Source organism: Streptopelia decaocto, assembly GCF_964273445.1.
Source record: "Streptopelia decaocto genome assembly, chromosome: 8".
NCBI classification, from domain to species: Eukaryota; Metazoa; Chordata; class Aves; order Columbiformes; family Columbidae; genus Streptopelia; species Streptopelia decaocto.
The window spans coordinates 10,158,409-10,182,138 of NC_138662.1; the positions used below are offsets into that span (position 1 = coordinate 10,158,409).

A 23,730-nucleotide genomic window follows, 5' to 3' on the forward strand; every position below is an offset into this window, starting at 1 on the left:
AATTTTCTGACTATTTTTTCACTGCTGCTAATCTCGAAGATGCAGAATTATTACAGACTCACATAACATGCTATTTTGTTATGAGAAAAGTTGTTATTTTCAAATCATAACCACATAGCTCTTTTTTTTTCTTTACCCGAAGAAGTATTTTATAAATGCAAAACATATGCTCCAATAGATTTGAAAACAGTTTCTAGCATGTGAATATTTTTCCCGTGTCACAGATTTTACACCACACCCTCCCAATCCAAAGCCTGATGTACCTTGGTGCTACAGATAAGAACTGAACTCAGATCAAACACAGGTCTGCAAAACATCAGAGAGAGGGAGATGGGGGCTCATATGTCTTGCTCTGTATAGGTATCTGGAGCGAGTGAGATACCTGCCAGCATGCAGTGAGGTCTACTAATGTTTTTGACCACAGGAAAGGAAAAAGTTGAGAAGAAACCTGTTGTGAGCAGCACATGGGGTCACCTGGAGCTTATTTTTTTGCTTAATACAGAAAAGAAAGGTTCACAATCAAAGTGTCCTTCTGATTTCAGGTTCTTGAGGGTTCAGGTAGAAGACCAAGGGATAGTGGTCCAGATTACAGGTGCTTTACTTCTGTGGTTTGGTTAGGTAGGAACCCAAATGCAAAGACAGGACAATTCAATAGGAAATCTCTAATAATTTTTTCACTTACAAAATAAGAAATTATCAGCTCTGTGATCTGCAGGTCACAAAGCTAGCTAGGCCATGTAACCTGCAGGTTAAACATGCATGATTATATATGGCTTGTTAGAAGTATGACTGAACTAATTGATGGAAAAATCATGCTGCACACAACTGACCTGATTATTGTTCAGATTAAGAAAAGATCCCTACAAAGCAATGACAGCCAGCACTTCAACAGTGTTTTCAAATCTAATGTGATATTTTACCAACATGCAAAGATATTTCACCCTGCAGTCACCCCGAACAGCATCCCGTATCAGACAACAGAAAGAGACCTGCCACCCATCACGGGAGACCACGCAGTAATCCTCCGAGAGATGCTGTACTGGCAGGATCATTAAAATGTATGACATATAGTCTGGCTCCTATCAGATCAGCTGTGCATGGGAATATGATGTCTATAATAGGGAACATACTGGCTCCAACCTTTGTATTCATTTGGGATACCTTTACTACATTGGAGTTGGACTGACTTATTTAATAAAGGCGAATGGGCCATATGTACCGGTCTCCAGTTGGCAAGCGTCACAAGGAAAGGGAACACAAAAGCATCCAAGCAGCTTTTTAGAGTGAGTCCAGCTGAGAATGAGGTTATGATTTTCAGTTTGCAAATTATGAGTGTATGCATGGGTAGGAGTATAAAGGTTCCCTTACAAAAGAGAGAGAGAGAAACAGAGCAGATTTTACTTATTCTTAAGCTCTATTATACTTTCTCTGTAGGAGGTGAAAAGTGGCAATTACTCTTGAAGATGCACAGATAGGAAGACAGAACATAAATCAAAATAAAAAGAGTATGAATGCATTCTCCAGTTATTCAATGGATATTTATTCAACCAAGGTGCTTGGGAAAGACTGTTATAGTGAGGCACACAGTACATTACGAGAAGTTTCTCCAATCTGCTTGACATTACTCGGCAATTAGAACAAAAGGAGATGAAGAGAAGCGACTATATTGTATGCAGCATGCAATCCAAATAAAGCCATTTGGAAAGAAAAGTTTGGTACTGGTCGGGTTGACATGAACAGTATTTCTATAAGATGCAAATAGTTCATAATAAATACCCAAATTAATTTTGGGAACACTTATTACATTTCTATTCTTTAAGGAGATTTTAAGGGACGAGCAGAAGATATGGACAGTACATAATTTTAAAGACCATATTTTGCCCTAAAAAAAGCCTCTGTGTATTTGAAGGTCAGCATTCAGGTGAACTTGCTGGAATTCATATTCATCAGGAAGAAACAAAATAAGTCCTGGGAAGCCCATTAAAAAAAAATAATGAGCTTTTTCCTCAGGAATTACTCTGAAATTGGGTGTCATGTGTCTGACTTAATGCTCTAATGGTATGACTTGAACACTAGGGGAGGATTTACAGGAAATATCTGTTCCTTATCTGATTATAGAAGGAAACCAAAGTCTCACAGTCAGACACTCCAAGGTGGCTTGTTGTCAACCTAAACCTCCAAAATTAACTATTTATCATTGGATTAGAGGAGAGCTCAGATTGGCCACATTGTTCAAGCTCAAAGACTATTGAACCCTGACGGATCAGACAAGAAAACACAAAGTCAGGCAGGAAAATACAGACAGACAGAAAAAAAAAAAAAAAAAAGGTGACCTACCCAATATTTCAGAGCAAGAAATACAACTCAGGCCCCTCAGGTGAGTCTTATAGACACCACTGCTTTTCCTATAAGGTTGGAAATTGTGACAAACCAAGCTTGGTGGCAGTTGTTACTGGAACAAAACACCTTGAAGAACAATTTCTGTATAAGAAATGATTCAGGAGATTGCCAGCTATCAAGAAATCATTCAAAAATCCTTTTGGAAAGTCTCTCCTAATGGAAAAGGCAGAAGCTCATCATGAGAGCCCCACTTTTTGAAAAGAGCAGTATGAAGAATTTGTCGAGGCTGGAGCTTTGCAGATGTGATTTTATCTCAAAAGCAGGTCCTTGAAAACAACTGGGAGAACACCAAGGAGGCACACAGGCACTTCAGAGATCTTGAAAAGATATCATGGTATACAGCAGGAGACAAATTAGACACAGGGGGTGCAGGACCTGGTGCAGCACCTAACAAATCCCCATTATGGGAGCAAACGCCTGGCAGGGGCTGTGCTGGGTTTGCATGGCTCAGCCTCTATGCCTTGCTCCAGACACACTGGACATCCCATGAGCTATTACTGAGAGTAATCCAAAGGCTTTATACCCCAGATGCTATGCTTGTTTGGATTATATTCAATGAAATTAATTATTTTATTATTATATATTAATATATATTATGGATTATATTCAATGAATGAAAGCAGCAATGTCAACAAACCATATACCCTTAATTTACAAAATCTACTGGTAGTAATTAAAAAGAATTATGTTAAAAGACCAATGGAAATCCAGGGAAAAATAGCACAGTAGCACTTTTACATTAGAAACATCAGTGATACACTTGGGGTAGTAGTAGACTGGAAAAGGATGACAGTTAAAGTTTAAAAACAGTTGTGTTTTAAAAAAGCTGGGTTTAAGTAAAAAACAAACAAACAAAAACCAAAATAACCCCCAAAACACTGCAAGGGGCTTCTGAGAAGAACTGTCTTCCAAACCAACAGACCCTTGAGCCTGTCCGGTGCAGCCTGAAGGCTGGGTGCCAAGAACACAGGAGAGAGGCAGGGAAGAAAATAATAGATGTTTTCAAGTGTGTGTAGCTTCTCAGACAGGATATTTCTAATGCAAATGTCTGCTAGATTGGGGACAGGAGCTGTTTTTTTTAGCAACAGGATAACCAAGATGAGATTATTTATGCATGAATGCAATATTACAGTGCCAAAAAAGCTAACAGTGAATTAATTCCCCTGCCTACTGATTTAAAGGACCAGGTCACAGCCTTGTCAGATGGTTTTGCGTGCCAGAGAGTGGTCTGCAGGAGCCCAGTGCCACTGCTCGTTGGGTTTTATGTCATGCCACCACCACAGCAGACAGCTTACAGACAGGTACAAAGTCCCTGCCCTGATTCCCTCTCAGACCCACTGACCCAGTCAGAAGGATACAGATGCTCATGACCCATGGACCAAGCATCCACAAACAGAGCATAACACTTCCAGGGCAGCTGCAACTGCTGAAATCATCTGATCCTTCCTCAGCTGTATTCTCATACAATCCAGTAATCCAAGCTTATCTCTACTTTTATCAGCACTAGACTCCGGAATGCCTTGTTATAGTATATACCCTACAACCATTAAATAATATGTAATGCACCATATGTATGATACTTGCACAAGGGGAAAGCAAAGATTACAACGCATCAACATTTGGTGGCTTCTGTATCATTTTCAGAGAGGTCCAAGATGCACCACCCTCCCCCCAAGTTTTTAAAAATAATCTTAATCGTTCGGCCTTTTCACCTGTATTTAAAGAATACAAGGCACTCCATCTTGAATATACAAGTCTTATTGTCTGTCTTTGCCCAAAACAATATGCAGCATGAAGGAAATTCAAACTGACAGTATTTCAAGATGGCAAAGGCAAACTGATTTAGTAACTCTGACAGGCATTTATAAGCAAAATAAAATGTGAATCTAATTTCAGACTGCTGTACTGAAATAATATGCAACATGTTTTGATGTCATAACATGAATATTTCATATATGAACAGCATCTTGTTTGCTAGCAAGATGCTTCCAGACACTCATGAGAGGAGGTCCTGGGAGACAGAGAAGGTTTAATTGCTATTTCTCAGTGAGCAGCCTAACAGTACAGTAACTTTTAGATCCTTATTGACTTCTTAACTGTTTTGCCAGATGTCAATATATAAAAGTTTAGAAGTAAAAATCATGACTGAACCTTTCCTTCTAATTAATGGCTGTATTGATCAGCTAAGTTTTCCTATTGCCTCATGTCACAAAAACCACTGGATTTTGGAAAGGTCCCTGCCAAAGTATTTATGCTTATGGCTTGCTAGTAAAAAGCAAAGACTGAAATCTCCAGCATGCTAACAACATCGCTTTTTAAAAGTGCATTGATAATGAACAGCCCAATGAACTAGTTGTGTATTTACAGTCTCCAGAGCATTTTGTTTTGATTTGCACTGAGTTCAAGGTTCGGCAGTTTAATAGCCAACATGGTCACATTTTTATTTCCTTTATTTGAAATTTAGAAAAAAAAAAATAAATCATGAGGTTATATCTCAAACAAGAAATCAATCCCAAATTCTATCTGGCAGTTAACCAATGCATGTAGAAGATACAGTCCAGCTGCTGCTGAAGTTTTGCTGAATTTTGTTACAAAACATTTCCACAGCCCTTGAAGTTGTTCAATAGCTTCTAGCCTAAAAATATAAGCAATGAAAAAAAAAAAAAGCACATAATTTAAATTACATTGAATATTCAACAATGGTAATGCCTTAAATATTAGAAGCTCTTTGATGCATATTTCTGAGGAAATTGCATTTGTCCTTGACCTTTGCTTACTCATTATTTTGTCTACACATAATTAACACATTCATAATATCACATAAATGCCACTTATTGATACTGTCCCAAGGGCAACTAGTTATCTAGAGAAAACATGGACACATTAACATTTACTAGCTCATCTAGCTTCTCTTCCATATTAAACTGAAGAAATCCATTTGTCAAATCACACCAAAATGTATATTAAATGGGTAACATTTAACAAGATAATGTTTTGACAGACAACAGTGATGGTCATTTAAAGGGAGAGCAGTGACCCCCGCTGCCATTGCTGCTTAAACACATAGCTGATGGTACCACCTTGAGATTATACTTATAAGTTGTAAATAAATATACTTTATTTCCTTTTTTTTTTTCTTATTTAGCAACAGAAGGTTGCTATGTACACTGGATAAAGGTTTCACATTTATCTTCAGTGAATCATGTCTACCTAGAGGGTAACATTGCCACCAAGGCATCAGCTCTACAAGGTTTGAGATTGTTCAGAAGTTCAGGTATTTAATCATGTTATACAGTATCTTCTTACCTACAGATTTCACTGTTTTGTGAGTTTGTTTAGCCTGGAGAAAAGGAGGCTGAGGGGAGACTTTCTCACTCTCTACAAGTACCTGAAAGGACCAAGGTAGGGGTTGGTCTCTTCTCCCAGGTAACAAGCAATCGGACAAGAGGAAATGTCCTCAAGTTGCACCAGTAGAGATTTAGACTGGATATTGGGAAAAATTTCTTAACGATATCAGGCACTGGAACAGGCTGCCCAGGGAAATGATTGAATCACTGTCCCTGGAGGTGTTTAAAAGATGTGTAGAGGTGGTGATTAGGGACATGGTTTAATGGTGGACTTGGCAGTGTTGGGTTAATGGTTGGACTTGAAGATCTTTAGGGTCTTTTCCAACCAAAATGATTCTGAGTATCTCCTGCAGTAAGGCCAAAAGCAAAGGCCTGGCAAAGGGGTTTAAGGAAAATTAATAATCATTTTGCATCCTCTTTTTTCCTCCAGAACACATTCTCCATTATTCATCAACGCAACTAAATATTCAGGGCCACTTAAGATTATTTTGAGCATTTTGTTCACTGTACTTGACTATTATCTGGGAATTATTTTGAAAGACTTTCACAACAAAATATCTGGTAAAACACATGTCAGCACTTTGGCAGGGCTGGCAAACTTTTAGTGAGCTTGAGTTAAATTTAAAATGGAAATTGGACTAATTAATTACTTGAGAGGGAACAAGAGCAGGATTTCAGCATATGACTGAAATGAAACAATGCAAAAAGCAACAATTGGCGTGATTCCAGTGAGAACAAGTGCAGGCAGAGCTTTCCGGCAAGTGGGAGCAAAGAGGAGTGAGGGGGAGCAGGCAGCAACGTGCTCCCCAGGCTGCAGCCTCCCACAGCCAATGCAGCAATGACCTGGAGAAAGACAGAGAGGAGTAACAGGCTCCCAAGATGACACCATGACATTTTCTCTCCTACAGGAATGAAAATAATAACAAGGAAGATGCCAAACAGAAAATGGATGGGTACTGACAGGCCCATCACCAGTGCTTTGGGTATGAGGAAGTCCTGGGGATCAGGACTGCAGTACCAGGGCTAAAGGCTCCCCAGCTGTGGCCATGCACAAATGTCCCTGTGTCACACTCATGGGACACATGCAGGATCAGAGTGCTGCAAGAGCTGCATCGTAAGGGGAAGATGCAGAAGGTGATGCTGGAAATAATCTGTCTGCATCCTGGATGCATTGGTTAGGCTACAGGTATGGCCCCGAATAATCTGTATTAAAAGTTTACTGCTTCCAAGGCGGATTCTTTCAGTTTGAGGAAAAAAAAAAAACAAAACAAACTAGAGAAAAGGAATATACTAAATGATGCACCAACACGGAAAAAAATGAATAAAGCAAGTAACTGCTACCAGGTTTTCATTTTGTACTTTTACATCAGAAGAAGGAACAGAAATAAAATACAACCTCCGTGAGTAAGAAGCAGGTGATGTAAGGGATCAATACACGAAAGTTATCAAATAAGCAAAGCTGTCTGCTAGAAGAGACCTTTCTGACAGATCCCACTGGAGGATATCCTGAGTATTTCAACACTAAAAAATAAAAAAATCACAATCAGCCCTGGGCAAAACATGTTTTTTTCCTTGCTAATGTTGATTTTAAGTATGTAAATGTATTCACAAGTTAGAAGGTGTGGATAATGACTGTTAAACATGCAGAACATTGACCATTAAAAACAATAGCAGCAAATACACAAAAGAAAGCAGTTTTCAAATTTGATTTTTCTATGTTCACCATGGAAACCTCTCATCAAGTTCCGCTGAAGAAACACAATGGGCAAAGTTTTTCCCTCCTTTTTTTTTTGTGCAGTGGAGGGCAGAATTTTCCGTTACATGTTTTGTCAAAACAGTATGAAATAGGAGACTTGTATATCTATAGAAATAAACCCACAAACTTCTCACAAATCAAAATTTACCCATTACAAATTCTCAGGGTCTGTTTTAGGGCAAAGTGGTGAAAAAGGCTGATCTCAAGATGAAGCACAAAAAAATGGATGAAGTTTGTGATTTGCCCAGCCCTATCTGCACAACATCCCTCTCTTCCAGCAGGACCTGCACAGAAAACACATCTGGAAGTGTCCAGGGGCTCTGACAAGTTACTGACAGCTGATGGATGGATCAAATCCAATATCTGCAATACAAAATGATAAGGTTCAGAAATGAAGGGGATGAGTGACAGTGGCTAAGGTGATGAACTGACAGAGGAACCTTCACAGCAGAAGGCTGAATCTCATTTTTCTTCATGAAGAGAATAATGAATTGGTTGACAACAGCGGGAATTCACTTTCAGCTATGAATATAAGTCTTAAAAATAACTTTACAGTGCTTTTATGTTTGTGTTAGCAGTGTTGTTAACATGTGGAAGGTACTCAAGACTTTATGAAACTTAACTGTGACCAGTGATAACGGGTGTCTGTGCCAACATGCCATCACAGTTGAGGGCTGGAATCACTCTCCCAGATCAGCAGGAGTCCAGCCCACTCATACTACTAACACACCATCACTTTACTCCTTTCCCAAAGCCATCAAAGTCACCTTAAAGGCAGTTTTATGACTTCTAAACATGTTCAGATTCAGAAACGGATAAGAAAGTGTTTAGACAACGTAATATGATTCAAAGAGTAGAAGGTTTATAAAAAGATACAGAAAAAAGCATTTCGGATAAAAGCATATTTTCTGCTATGTATCACTTTGCCCAATGTAGCTTTTAGCAATCTTAATAATTTGGTATGTTGTATCATTAGTAAAAATAAACAGTCTTATAAATTAATTCTCAAGAGTGTCCTATTTCTTTGACATTTTCCACTGGAGAAAGAAATTGCTCAAAGGGAAGTTTCCAAGAAGCAATGCTTCTCTGGGCTACTATGCATGCTTTTTTCTAATGCAGCTTCCTCCCCTGCAGCCCAGCATAACTCTGTTATTTCTGCCACACTTCGAATTACAGCTAATATATTTAGCCATTTGCAAAATGGAATATGAGGAGCCATCCAAAATGGACACACATTTCCGGCTTGTTTTTCAACATACTAATTCTACTTTCTTCCATATCCTGCCTGTACAAATGACATCCTTCCTACAAACTAGTCCACAAGACCACAGCACCATTGAGAAATCAAAACATGGATGCTCATTATCTGCTTGTCCTTCTGCTATTTACTTTTCTGGCCTCCATTCACCTTTTCTTCTCAACCTACACAATATTTGGATCAGTAACTTTTGATTCTTTTGCTCTTGCATTGTCTTTCACACACTGGTAGGTGTTACAGGAAATGCATCTATTATTGTTGTATTATTAATTTATAAACATTTACAAAAATTACACAGACATATAGTCTGCAAAATCAAAATATCCTTGGGATAGTTGGCCAACTTAGTTCACAAATACTAATGACAACTTTCCTCCCCTCCCATTTTCAGATGTTTAACTTAAGAGGATTCTTTTTGTTTGTTGGTTTTTTGGTTTTTTCCCTAGAAAAGAATCCAAAAAGCCTGAACAGGAAGGGATAAAAAAGGGGTTGGTTGGAGAGAGGGAAAGAAGAATGAAGCTGAAGAAGTGTTTTTTTTTTTCTGGTCCTAAGTTAATCCTGTGGGAAATCAGTGCAATTCAAAGGGCTTTTTTTTTTTTCCAAATAAACATCTAAGTCAGCTCATGTTCATCTGAAACTCAGTTTACTTTAGAAAGGCTAAAGAAATAAAGCAGCCCATCAATTATTTAAAGTGTTTGGCCCTGATCTGTAAGGGTTTTGGTATACGCTTAATTTCATCACAGTCTTAAAGCCAGAGCCTTTCACAGCCAGGGGCTCGGTCAGTGAAGTGGCTGGGAAAAAAAATGCATGAATTGGCTTTCTCAGTGAAAAGAGTCATTCTGGTTGTGAGTGAAGGATGCTCGGAGCAGGCAGTCAGGACAAATCCAGACCTGGCTGCTCACGGCATGGTCCCTGCCACCCCAGTAGCCCCCCGAGCTTAACCACCTCCATCAGCAACCATCTCACAGTGGGGTCAGAGCTGAACTATGGGGTCCTTTTCAGCAGAGATGCTGAAATACAGATGTAAAATATCAGAAAATGCACGCACATAGTTAAATTATGTAAAAATATACCACATAATATAAAAATAGAAGGACAGATAATCTTTGCCCTTCCAAGAAGTGGATTGCAATGGAGAAATGCATTATTCTGTTCCACGGAATTTAATTAGTTACTAAATTTAGACGCTGTCAGTATAGCTATAGAGGATTCGCTGCAGTTGGATTTAAATATTGCATGATATTTTATATTTTACATGGTACTAATGGATGACATTACGTTAGTATAGATATTGTTAAGTATTTCTATGAGGATGATTAGGTCTACTCATAAAGTTCTAGACAGATAAATCATATTTGATTACATTTTCAAAAATATACTTTCAGTCCCAGGTATTGGTAGTTTTAAAGCAAGTATTCAAAGACCCTGAATCCCATGCAGTTGAGAAGGACTGACCCAAAGCAAAAACACAGGTGCAAAAATAATTAGATCTGTTTTAAACATAAGACAGAGTTATGATACAATCCATGGGGGATAAGAAAAGAACTCAGTCTTAAAACTTCTCCTCTGCCATATTTTTAACAACTCAGAACCCTAAAATCCTAAGAATTTAAGCAGAGTTTGCTTGAAACTGAAGTGCCTAAATATCTCTCTGCCTGTGACTACCTTGACATGTACACCTCAGTTCTTCATCTCCAATAAAATAGCACACAATCAGCTCAGGAGAATTCCACAAGGATAATTAAAGACTTGAAATTTTAAGTCTATTCAGAGACTACAGTAATAAGGGTCAAATAAGTTCTCAAGTTTGATTCAAACTGCTCTATTTCAAACTGCAGAACATCACAAGGTATTTTCTCCTGGAGGCACTGGGCTTAACTATAGTCTGGCCTAAATTTTCAGAGTCTTATTCAAAAGTCATTGAGACAGACAGTACCTGTCATTTCACACTGGTGCAATTTATGAAGGATTTTATAAATCCTTGAAGAGCGCTACCCCACCTTCTATTTCTTTATTTTTTTTAATGGAGTAGACTCGCACATCCCTACCTACTTTGCAAGATCTGTGCCACAGCGATGCACAGGGCTGCATCCCGGGTCTGCCAGAGACAGAAGCTCGATGATCCAGAATTAGAAGTGCCACTTTAAAATGTGACCCTGAAGTTTATTTTTGACAGATGGGATTTTCCAGGTACAGAACTGTGTTATCTCTGTAGTATCTGAACTCAATTTGATCTATAAGATTATTTTCATTTCAACCCATTTGGACACTTGCAACAACAATATTTCCCTTCACCCTACACAAATCTAATTTGGTCTTGCACTGCAACTCTGCTTAGAAAGCTGTTTAGTGGCAATGTTTCAGAAATATGAATCAAATTTTCTTGAGTGAAATAAAATTAGCTATCCAGGAAAGAATAATCCACTTTTCTAGGAGCAGCGATTCCATATTTAAAGTAATGATTCTAAAATAAAATAATAGTCATAATAATGAAATGGTTCTGAGATACAGTGTGTGCTGATAGCAAGCAAGCTATCAGAGGTAGCTTGTCTTGCTGTCTCTGGATACACTGGGAATTATTGGAATCATTGGCTGGTCCACAAAACTGCATACTTATAGCACAAATCTCAGAACTTCCTGATGTGTTAAAATAAAAGAAAAAAACAGTAGCATAACAGCTGACGGTTTGGTCCCGGCACTGATTTCAATTTGGAGACCACTCCAGTGCCAGATTAAATGCTTTTAAAAGATTATTTGAAGGATCTTCCCCCTGGACCGATCCAGAAACACCCACACAAGATGTCTTCTTTGGGCAGAAGGGGTGACCTCTTACCCCCGCACCACCTCGGCAGCCAGGATGAAGCTTACAGGCCAGAAGAATGGGATGGTCCCTGACAGTCCCTCTTCTGAAGGAAGAGAGCCTCTTTGGCAGCAGACCCACCAGAAACAGGTTTTGTGGCAAGTCTTCCTTGGATTCTGCTGACAGCAGAGAAGCATCCATATCTCAATCTTCTATGGGATGTTCTTACTGCTGATTGCATGAACAACATTGCATAAGCCACCGTGTAAATGGAGCCATCAAAGCAGGAAATGACAGAAGAGTCTGAGCAGAGGAGAACTGAACTGAAAGGAGTAATTTTTTCCTGGCCTTTTGAGGTTTTCTTGCCATGCCCCATGCTCTTCACCCTTTTTCCATCTCCTCCATAGCTCCCATGCCCCTCCTCTCCCAAAGCAAAGAGGCAAAAAAGCCTGCAGCTGTCCTGGTTTTGTGAAACACCTTCCAACTCTTTTGCTCCTGCTCAGCACAGACTGCTCAGGAGGAGGCAGAGTCCCAGCAGCACATCAGTGCCAGTAAGTGCATACAGAGAAGCAAATCTAAAGCAGTTAAACAGCAATACAAACATTGCACTTCTGTCCAGCTATGAAGAATGGGCTCCTCCATATATTAATAATTTTTGCACAGGAGTCTGATTTATCACTTATTCTGGTGTAAGGACTTTATTCATACCACCTAACATTGGTCAATGGTGTGATATTCAGCCCTGCTGCAAGCTCCCACTTACATGGGATTGAACAAACCAGAAGAAGGTATTACTGAGCTATTGTTGGCATCTTTTGCCACATGCTGTCAAGTTTCTAACTTCAGTGGTCCAGAAGACTGAAGTACAAAAGCAGATGAGACAGTACAATCATGCTGTATAGTCGGACTTTATACTTACACGCTGGAAAAACACTGAATGACCTTGGAGCTTGCTCTTCAAAGGAAGGAAACAAGACTGACACCAAACCAAAAAAATCACAAACCAAACATCCCTCACCAGCAAACAAATCCACCCCAAAATGAAGGTAACAGAGGAGCAGCAACTAGATCCACCTGATCCATGTTGTTAGCACAGCTCTGTGCAATGACATAATCCCAACATACTCAGAACATGTTGGGACACAACCACGTCAGTGCCTTAAGTCATACAGTTTCAAATGTGCATCTTCTGGAGCGCACTTTGCTTTTTGAAAGACCGTATTATATTTTGTTTTCTGGAGAAGGACATCTCCAGCTCCTATATAAAGCTGTGGTGAGAGCAGGTGACCTGGTTTCTGGTGGTTTTTTTCCTCCCCAAGGAGCAAATGTGGGTGTACTGAACTGCTCAGTTCACTGCAAAGGTGTTCTGGACAGCTGATTAATCTGCCAAACAATGCAGAGTCTTCCCAAACATCAGAAATTCAAGTTCAGAGCTGAGGAAATTGCCCAACGTGGCCAAAAACATGCATTGGCTCAATTTAGCAGCTACCTAATTTTGCACAATTTCTGAATCCGTCTTGGTGCAACTCAGCTGCAGATTCAAACTGCTCTGCCATCCACTCCCCGTCATCTATTTGCTTTCTCAGGCATTGCTGGATGTTTAACTTCTAAGCCCTTGAGGGTGATTGAGCCAATTACCAAATGTACAGTCAGCTTTCCATGATGAAGTGCTAAACAACTCCAGTTCACATCCAAATTTCAGGAGCTGCTGATCATTGCAAACATGCTGACCCCATCCTGCCTAAAAAACACAACATCAACTAATCCGTCAGTTTAGAGCATCATCTGTCCTCATCCCATATCTCTTAGCTATGCTCTCTGCCTTTCAGCACATCCAGTAATTTGGCAACTAAAAGAAGACAGCAACCTTTTCTGGAATTGGGTTCATCTCCTGGTAAGGGTAGCAGAATTGGAAAAAAGAGGTAAGAGCAAAATCAGGGCCAGGAAGATGTGCTGCAGCCCTCCTATGGCCAAGTCTAGAACAAGATGGAGAGATTTCTGGTTTAAAACAGCGTGCATGGGATTATGAGTCATCTACGGACAAAACTGTCTGTCAGACCAGACCAGACTGGGAGAATCCTTCATTTGAAGGTGATAAAATATCTCCTTGCAATACATGTGCCTTTCCAGTACCAAAAATGATCTCTGATGGCATGTGGCCTGTGAATCTTACTGGACATCCTGTGCGCTTTAAGTTTTTAGCCTTAAGTTTTCTGCTGCAGTGTAACATGATAAAATGTAGTGCAGATGAAATCTTCTCAATCAAATCCTTTATTTCCTATGGATACACAACAAAAATAAATTTCTGCTTAAAAAATTGCATCATGCTCCCATAACAGGTAACACGCTTTTTTTTTCCCCCCTTTCAAATAATTCATAGTGAAGTACCTTTAAGAGTGAAAAACACCAGTCACAGCCTGTTGGCAGGAGGGCGACGGTTTTATTATCCACTCCAGGGATGAAGGACATGCGAAGTCTGAACCTGCACACTTGTTGCAGAAAGCCCTTGGCTGGTAAGACCACACCATTCCCAGCTTCAATTTAGCTGAGCAAGCAAAGCTGGGAACCCATTAATTTGCTGCATGACTTATGGTTCCCTGCAGCACCTTTTGTTCACTGTCAAGGTTCTGCAACAATGACGAATGCAGCTACATTCAGCCCGAAATTCTAGAATTTGATATACTAAATCATTCTAGATATTAAATGTCTCAGCGATAAGCCTAGCAAATGAATTCCTCTGGAGCCTACACTTTTTGCTGTATATGAGGCAGGAGGGACTTCTGATATATCCCCTATTGTTTCATAGAAATTATGCAGTTTGGTAGCATTGTCACTCCCAGGAAACCAGAATCCCACGAAAATTCACACAACTTCTAGTGACAACTAAAACAAGCTACAAATCTGCCTGAATAACTGGGGCAGCAGAAGGTAGTTTGGGGCATTAAGAGCTCTCTAGTTATTCCTATTTTAATAGCAGTAGCTGTACACGCATATAAAAATTCCGTTTTCCCTAGTAAATAAACAGAAAAGACTGCAACAAAATAAACAGGAAAACACAGTCAGAATGCTTAAGCAGCAAGACACAGGCAGGTTTTCAGTCTTACCCTTATAAACCTCACTATTAATATTTTTTGTTTAAAAAAAAATCTTCCTTCCACCACAGCATACTGAAGTCGAGAGAACTGAATAAATTTCATCTCAAGTAATTTGTACAGAATACGTAAGTTTTCAAAGGAATCCTAAACCAAAACATATTAAGGCATGAAGAGAGCGGAACAATTGCTACTTCATTTTTAATTTCTCAAAATCACCATCAGATATATCATAGTGGTTAACACTGCAAAGATTTTTCAAGCTTCATAAACAATAGAGGTATTGCCCATTATCACACAAGTACAAATTAGTTCGACCTTTCCAGCTTTCCCATACTAGGTTTCCTTTTTTCCACTTGGCTAGAGAAAATATTGAGTCAATTCATGTTCTATGCTCTTCGTCCTCAGATGTATTTGACTAGTGTTTTTTTCCTTACATCTGCAATTAGAAGAGACCATTCAAATACTGAATTCACACAAGTAACTCTTTGACACAGACCAGTGCAGTATTAGTGCTCCCCAGGAAAGACTCAACCTTACACTTAACATTACACTGTATCTGCTTTTCCCTTCTCTACCTCCCAGGTAAAACAATGTGTAATACGTTCATATAATATCCTTTGTAGGAAGTGTTGGCAAAGGATATGAAAATATTGCTGCAGCAACAGAGACCAGACTGGGAAGGATGCTCAGCACCTTCCATCTGCCCTGCCTGTCCTCCTGCCCACAGACCTTGTCCCTGTCCACCAAGAGATGCCTCTTTGATGTCCATAGAAAATGAAGTTGGCAAAGCAGCTCGCAGATCTCTTCTGTATATCCCCAGAAAGCCTTCCTGCAAGTCACCAAGTAGGAAAACTGCACACAAACAAACTATCCCTTATGCCACACACCTTTCAGGACAGTGTCTCTGCACAACCGGTGAGCTCAGTGCTCATGGGCACTGATTTCTGTAGAGTTTAAAATAATTCTTCATGAATAATTGGTGTTCTCTATCAGCAAGTCTGACCATGCTGGATCCTACAGAGGAATCTCTTGTTTTCTTGATCATCTTGTGTTGAAATCAAAGGAGCTGGGGAGGAGCAGAGAGAGGGTGATGCTGAGCAAGCCACAAAAACCCTTACCTGTCAGCCAAAACTTAAGAGGACCTGCTGCATCAGGCTGTATAAGTAAAGATGGATAACAGCAAGTATAAAAGCAGTGAGGAAAAATGAGGGGTAAACTGAGACGCTGAATGGCTTTGCAGGTCAGCAGAGAATCACAACACTGATAGAAGAAATGTGCGAAGGAGAAAAATGATGCATCTTTGTACAGATTCCTGACAAAATTATACCCTAGAAACTGTGATTAGGGTTATAGGCACAAAAGTCAATATCCATCTAAAGCCCTGCAAACAGGCACTGTCTCTTTCCCAGGCCAGAGTCGAGGGGTGCGTTCCAAAAGCTCCATGGCTGGCTGCGGGTGCTCCAGCCCTGCAGGGATGTGCTCCGGGCTGCATCGCCGCAAGCCGGGGCTGAAGGTGCTGCGGCCGGGGCTGTGCGGGTGCTCCGGGCTGAGTGCTGCCACCCTGTGGGATCGGTGTCACTCGTATCTGTGCGTGTCACCCTGCTGACGGCTCTGCAGAGCTCCCTGATGCTCAGCAGTGCACCTGTACTTAGGAAACCATGGGGGGCTTTGAAGCCCAAGCAAGCTATATCCCAAAAAGCATAACACACTGAAATATGTTTGAAGATTTATTCAGGGGTTGGAAATGTTTCTAACTATGATTTGGAACAAAAAGGCTACTGCACTCTGGCCAGAATAAATATTATAATTCAAAATAATTTGCATGTCTAGTTAACGATCTGATGTATTTACACAATTCATATTTACCCAAGCATATCAAGGCCAGGATTGAAATCCTGAATTGTACATTGCTAAGAGCTGATTCTGTTTGAAATTACCCTTCTGCGGTACTTCATATTTCATTTATTTCTACTTCCAGCTATACATGCACAACAGAGGGCATTATACATCTCCCTAATTGAACAATACAGATCAATTAAATATGAAAAGTCATTCTTGGTCTAAAACCCTCTTAGGCAAATGTTCTGCTCTTATGCTAAGTAACTCTTAAAAAAGCTAGGAGTTGAGTGCTGTTCAGAAGCTTTTTTTTTTTTTTTTTTTTTTTTTTTCAAAAGACTGGGAGACAAAGACCAAGAAGATTCATCCATTCATTCATGACAAGACGACACAGAGCTTTTGCCTCCATTTCACAAGAGCAGGGTAGTAATGATTAAAAAAAAAAATCTTGTTTGATGAAAGCTATTCAGTGCTCTATGCGAGAGGTGAGGAACCCTCCTCTGGCTCAGCACTGAACATGCCTTTCAAACCCCTCTCATGGGTCACACCATTAACACAAAGTACAGTGTTATCAAATAATATCACAGAAAAAGAAAATCACTTAAAAATAATTTATGCACCATTGGTAGCCCACCAGCTACAGACAGGTTCCTCATACATACACTATATAAAATGTGGGAGTCCCACTAAAGGCCCAAAGGGGAAAAGACCCAGTGCATCACCCAAGCAAAACAGATCCTTCCCTTGACGGTGTCAGAAACCAGGGCTTCCACGGGTGAGCCAAAATGCCCTGACACCAGCTCAACACTGTGGCAGTTGACAGGGATGTTTATTTTGCCACAGACCAATACATGTTCTTTGCTAATACACAAAACTGTCCTATAAAAATTATTGACTTAAAGCTAGTATAAACCTACAGATAGAACCTGGCTCAGATATGGCACTGTTAGGTTAACAGATACACTCAATTATCTCAATGGTCTTTTCCAACAAAAATGATTCTGTGATTCTAATACTATCAGTCCAAGCAAGAGAAACCTGCCTGACAGTAACATTGACAGATCATGGGCTTTCTAGTGAATGGCTTCTGACTACCTGAAGGCACAGAAGAACAGGCCATGGCTCAGTCAAAATAAATGAAAAGAGGAAAGTTTGACTAAACCCAGCAGAGGGGTTTCAGGAGAATTCGGGTTTTCTACTGATTGCTCATTAACGGAGCCCAGGAAGGAGGAGACTGCCCTAACTACGGCTATGGATCAAACTGGAGAAAGTTTTCTGCTCAAGGTTTTATAGCTATAGCTAGGAAGGTGTGAAAATGGGAGATCAGGACCATGAACAGGCAGCCGGGGAGAAAGCAGCATGAACTGAATATCATCAGCAATCCTGTGGCCTTTCACAGATGAATTTTTGGCTTTCACACTCCTGTTACTGGAAGCATAGAGATGGAAATGTGTCTAATTGTTCCAGTATGATGTTGTTTGTAAGTCTTCTCAAACAACACCCTGTTATCTGCATAAGAAGAGTTTAATAAACCACGCATTTACAGTTTGGTAAAAAAAACACTGGTAGGTTATTGCTATTCAGTACTATTCAGATTAAATTAGAATTCATAATAGAGGTTCTTCCATTACAAACATGAAGTATACTATTTGTTCCCTTTCTTAGTCTTCTAATTGCCTAAAACGACCTGCTGAACCTTATGTAGATTGGGTTTAAATACCACATCTCTTCACTGGGTAAATATTTATATAAATAAATTATAAACACAGATTCTGCCTGAGGCCAACAAAGATCTTACACTGATACAACTTATAGAAGTGTAAATCAACCTGGAGTTAGAAGCAGTTCAGGACTAACTTGTCTCATGAACAGATACCAAGGCCAACAGCTGCTAGAAACTCTTCCAATAAAAACATCTTTGGTCCAAGATCTCATCAGTTCCCATCACAACCCTATGGCATCAAGTCTCAGCAGCTCTGGCCAAGTCAAAAGTTGCTCCTTATGATCTAGCATCCTACATTTGAATCATGCATATGGCAAAGTCGCTAGATTAGTTGTTTTCAAAATACTTTGACCCTGTTGGTCCTAAGGGTTTGACTTTCAGTGGTCTAACCCAGCAATTAAAAAGAAACTCAACAAACTATTTTTCTTGGTGTCATGCTGGAACAGATTTTTATCCTGCAGATTGAGATAAAAAGTGACTGTTTGTATCTAGGGAAAAGCAAAGAATGAAATTATTTCCCAAGTACAACGCATACAGTACTAGAAAGCCCTGTTTAGTGTAAAAAATACTTTTGTCTTGGTTCATAATGAAATGTGAACCTCATTTATGCTAAAATTGCAAGCAGATTTGACACAAGAGTTTTTGTTTTAATATCACTTTTTTTGTGGAAGATGGTAGGGGCTATGGAGTAGTCGTGTACTCGCATGAAAGAGTAAATCAGTTGGATGTCATCATTACATATTTGCTTTGCTAATAATAAAGAGAATGAATCACTACTGTCATGATATTCATATTTATATTTCAGTAACCACTGTAGCAGATACAGTAAAGATGTGTGTGAGTTTAAATCTTGGCAGCACACCTAGATTAGAGGTTTGGAGCTGACATTTGTGGATTTCATGTGATTCATGTTACTTTGCTGTGTTTGTGATTACCTTCCTGTCAGGGACTGCACATCACTCATGCACCAAGCAGCAGACTTCCAATTTCTGCATTTGAAGGAAAATTCCCAACTGTTGCAGCAAACCCTCTTCAAAATGAGCCCCATCTTCTGTATAACAGTGGGGCTGAACAACAGGTCACCAGCAAAAGCAAAAGGAGTGTGTAAACAGCTTTTACAGAGACATTACCAGGTCATTTTAGGCCACAGATGGGAGGTGTGGGAAGAAACCCCAGACTTGCTCTAATCTCAAACAGCTAAAAATAGATCTGTGGTGATTTATGAACTTTCAAACACAGCAGAGTATTTTTAAGCAATAGGATCTTCTCCCACACTGACTGTGCCCACCCGTGTCCCCCCAGAGATCAGCCACAGGCAGCTGATACCTTCATGCTTCACCCAAATACAATTCAGAAAGACAAGAGAAAATAAAAAGACCTAGCTATCTTGTTGTTAACATCTTTCCTTCAGTTCTACCTTGTCTTTACTTTTTATTTTTATTTTGTATTTAATCAAGCTAACTACACAGAGCTGCCAGACAAAGCCAGCTCCCCAAACTGAAGGAAAAAAAGTTACTTTTCACCAGAATATCTACAAAATTATTGCAAAGTTTTGCATCTGGGGTAGAAATTGTACAGGAGCTTTACTACACCTGTTTTCTTAGCTGTACCTAATGGGGTAACACAGGAATGAATTTTAAATCAAATAAATGTTAATCCTAATGAAGTCTTGGATATCAAAAAGAAACACTTTCATACATAAGGAGGTGCAAGTTTGGGAACCAAAGTGGTCTCTCTCATCAGTTGCTGTCTCACAGTGCTGCTATTTTTCCCCTTTAGAACAAACGCTCCTGAGCTGACATTTAAAAATAAGCACTCCAGAAAGAAGCAATGGAGGGACTAGTATGGGAAATACAACTAAAGCCACTCCAGGAAAGGATGCCTGTGGTCTCAGAGACCATCCATCCAAGAGGGTTTGTGCCACACCCCAGCCAAAGGTGTTCTTGTGTCCCAGAGAAGAGGACGCAACACTTCTCATCCTTTCCCACCATCTAAAGCATGCTGACGGCACACTTGCTCCTCATCAGACATCCATGGTCACCCCAGAGGAGGGACTATGGAGCTTTGGACATCACTGTTAATGCACGTAAAGTCAGGGCTGGAAGGCACTATCATTTTATCATGTTTACTGTTTACATGCCAAGGGAGAAGTTAGGCTTCTTACAAAGGTAAGCTTTCCTTCTGCTGTCATTCACATTCAAAACATATTTTTGTCATCATGTAGACCAGAACAAGCTTAAAATTCTGGGAACACTAGGTGAGCTAGACAAGAGCTCAACTCCAATGCAGAAGATAAGGACGGGAAAAATTCCAAGTCGACAGAGTTTTGCCAGGATCATTCAACTCTATCTATCTGCAGGCACAGCCTGTTTTACTCTAGTCCTCCCCACCCACATGCTGCCTCCAGGCTAACAAACCCATGGGCACATGGGGCAGGAGACCCTCGGAGCCTCCCAATAGATGGCATTTACAAATACATACAGAACAGAGGGTTTGGTGTGGCTTCCTGCAAACAGTTAGTTCACTTGACAGGATCTGATGAAACACCTCCTAAAATCAAGCAAAATCTTGTTAGATGTATTTAGCTCTGTCCAGAGTTCAGCACAGAAGGGAGAGGTTGCTGCACGACAGCAGAAGCCATAGTCTAAAGCAGGCTGCTTTGGGAAAATTAGCAGTGTGCACACCCTAAATGAGACTGTACAGCAAGTAAGAGAGGGATTAGCCATGTAAAGTAAGTCCTTTTGGTTTTAGATTAAAGAGGGGAGGTGACTTTGAAGGATTATTCAAGAGCCATTTAAGCAGTTTTCAGGGACTTACAAACATAGGGTAAAAATGCAAGCTACTCAGGTCCAGAAAACAAGAAAATTAAGTGCCCTGGCCAGGAAAGCAGCAGAAAAGGCTTCTGTAGGGTCCAACAGGCTGGCCCCACATGCAGGGCTCTATCACCCTGCTTCCCACGCTTGGTACCTGACATCGTGCCCCATGACAGCAGACTGGGGAACTACAGCATGTGGGAGCCTGGGCTGGAGCTTCTGGCAGGGAACAAGAGAAACGAGGGAAGAGGCTGCAACAGCCGCAATGCCAGTGGGACGTGCCACGGGACGTGGCACCCCCAACCCCACGGCAGCTGTGCACACCGTGCTGAGAGGGAGTGTGGACAACACTGTGTCAGAGCGATCTTACAAGTAGTATGGCATTTGAATAGCAGGCTTACACCAGTCCCTGCTCTCATCTAAATAATTTATCGGCTAGGATGCAGGTCCTGAACTGAACCATGTAAACAGGAGGATGTGCAAGCACAAACACAAAAACTGACTTCTCTCCATAACAAAGTGTTCCTCTTCTTCCCTGCACCTCAGGATGCCTAATCAACATGCTGGTTCTTAATCCTTTGCCCACATTAATCCAGTAAGAGAAAATGAATACATTGCTGCAAGACATTAGATTGCTTTCTGAACCCTCCTTGTAAAAAAAAACAAAAACAAAAACAAACGCTTTCACTTAGTCTAAAAGGCGACAGATAATTAGTATGTAAGATACAAACTATTTCCACTTGTTATGCAAGCAGCATCGCTTAATTTGTAGTTTAGAGAGCAAGTCATTCCTGTCTGGGATAAATAAAACAACATGCTGCATTATGTTGCTCACGACACGGAAGCAACATCAGCCTGGGGAAAGCAAAAGAAGCTAAAACTCGAGCAAGGAACACTGGCTGGATCAAGCAAAAAGTTATGCATGCATTTCTGCCAGCTTGGGAGGGAGCATCCCTCTGCCAGCAGACACACACACACAGCCCCATCCCCGCGCTCTCCTCCGCCGTTCCCTCTCCCCGTGGCCGGGGTGCCGCACCGACCCCCCGCCCCAGGCCAGCTCTCCCCGACCCCGGCACGCCGCTCCGCTTCTGCCCGACGGGGGCAAGCGCGGCCCGACACTCCGCCGAGGAGCCACGCCGGTCGCGCTGCGCTCTGCGCCCAGCTCCGCGGGCACCGCGGGGACTCCCGGCGGCAGCGGGAACCGCGCCCCGGGCTCCGCAACCCCTTCGGCCCCCACATCTCCCTTCCCGGGAAGCTGCCCGCCCCGCGGGCACCCCACGCTCCGCACCCCGCGGCCGAGCCGCCCTCCCTGGTACCCGCTGCGCGCCGCTCCGCGCAGCCCAGCAGCGCTCCCCTTCTCTCTCGCCGCAACCAGTTCCCTTATTTATTCCCATTTTAATTTTTTCTTTTCAAATCTGCCTCCCTCCTCCTCCGCCTGGTGCAAAGCCGCTCCGCGCTTACCTGGGCGGGGCGGGGGGGCATGCTCGGCTCCGCGGGCGCTGCCTGCCCGCCGTGCGCGACAGCCCCGCGATGCGCAGCTCCCGCAGCAGCCCGCGGCCGCAGCATTGAGCGTCAGGGGCCGGGGAGCCGGGCGAGCGCCGCGCAAACCCCACCTCCCAAACCTGCGCCGTGCGCGGGGGGGCGGGCGGAGGAGCCGCGGCAGCGCGGCCGCCCTTAACCCTTCTTCTGCCCCGCAGCCCCGCTTGCAGTGGAGCTTCCCCAGGTACAACTCTCGGTCACCTCCTGCGGGGTTTGTCACAGCGGCTCGGCCCCGAGATTTTCCCCACCCTACTCTGTTTTTGCTTTCCTTTTAGCCCAGGTACGTCTCTTCTCGGCGCAGAGCGGACCCATCCGCACCCGCGGGCTCCGCGGAACCGAGGCGGCCGCCGCCCGCAGCCCGTGGCAGCCTCTCCGCTGCGGGGGAGCCCGGTTACATCCCGCTCGCTGCTTTTCTCCCGTCCTCGAAACAGTCCCAGAGCCACTAACGGGAGATCCGAGAGTCCCAAATTACAGCTCGGGGCATTTTTAATTTTTTTTTTCTCTCTGCGTTTGCCTCGGACATTAATCTCACATTTGCCATAATTCTTCTCACTCTTCTAAAGCTGCCTCCTTCCTTCATCCTCCTGCTCTGTCAGTCTGTCACTCAGCCCTTTGCACGACTAGTCCACCCTCTCCTTCCTGACCCTCCTCGACCAAGAAATCAGTGTCTTGTGCAGGGAGATGAGACCAGTCAGAGAGGACAACACACCATCCCTGCTGCTTTCCAGCCCTCCTCGCCACCAGTCTGCCCGGTGGCTGTCCTGCGCTGGGACCTTTTTTCAGGATCCCTTGTGAGGATCTCTGTTTGCTACTGCAATGCAAATTCTTAGCCACGAACTGTTTTGAAAGTCAGAGTTCAAGCAGAGTGATCTAAAGGCACAGAGGGGAAAAAAAAAAAGGCATTCAGATGTGAAGGTGCGACCTACCTACCTTACCTACCTTTTCTTCTGTCCTGGAATCTTGTACTGGGAAGTGCTCTTACATTGCTGTGCAAAAAATGCCTTACAGCGCAAAGAGGGTATTCAGTCTTAACTGTGCCTCCCCTGGGTTTTGAGGGATTAAGTGAAACCCTTATTATGTTTAATTATCTCTAGAGTTGTTCTCTGTGCTTGCTGCCTTGCTTTATGGTTTAATAAACTGCACATCGATATAAACCGAATGAC

The 23,730-nt window shown here is 41.8% G+C and overlaps 1 protein-coding gene across 2 annotated transcripts in view; it reads right to left on the reverse strand.

Moving 5' to 3' along the window:
- Positions 1-22,611, reverse strand: part of LOC309443117 (contactin-4) — a 331,164-nt gene extending 308,553 nt beyond the window's left edge. For both annotated transcript variants that reach the window (XM_082059766.1, XM_082059765.1), the window contains exon 1: positions 22,490-22,611. The gene's annotated coding sequence lies outside the window, so the exon portion shown is untranslated. The remainder of the gene's footprint in view (positions 1-22,489) is intronic.
- Positions 22,612-23,730: the final 1,119 nt, after the last annotated feature.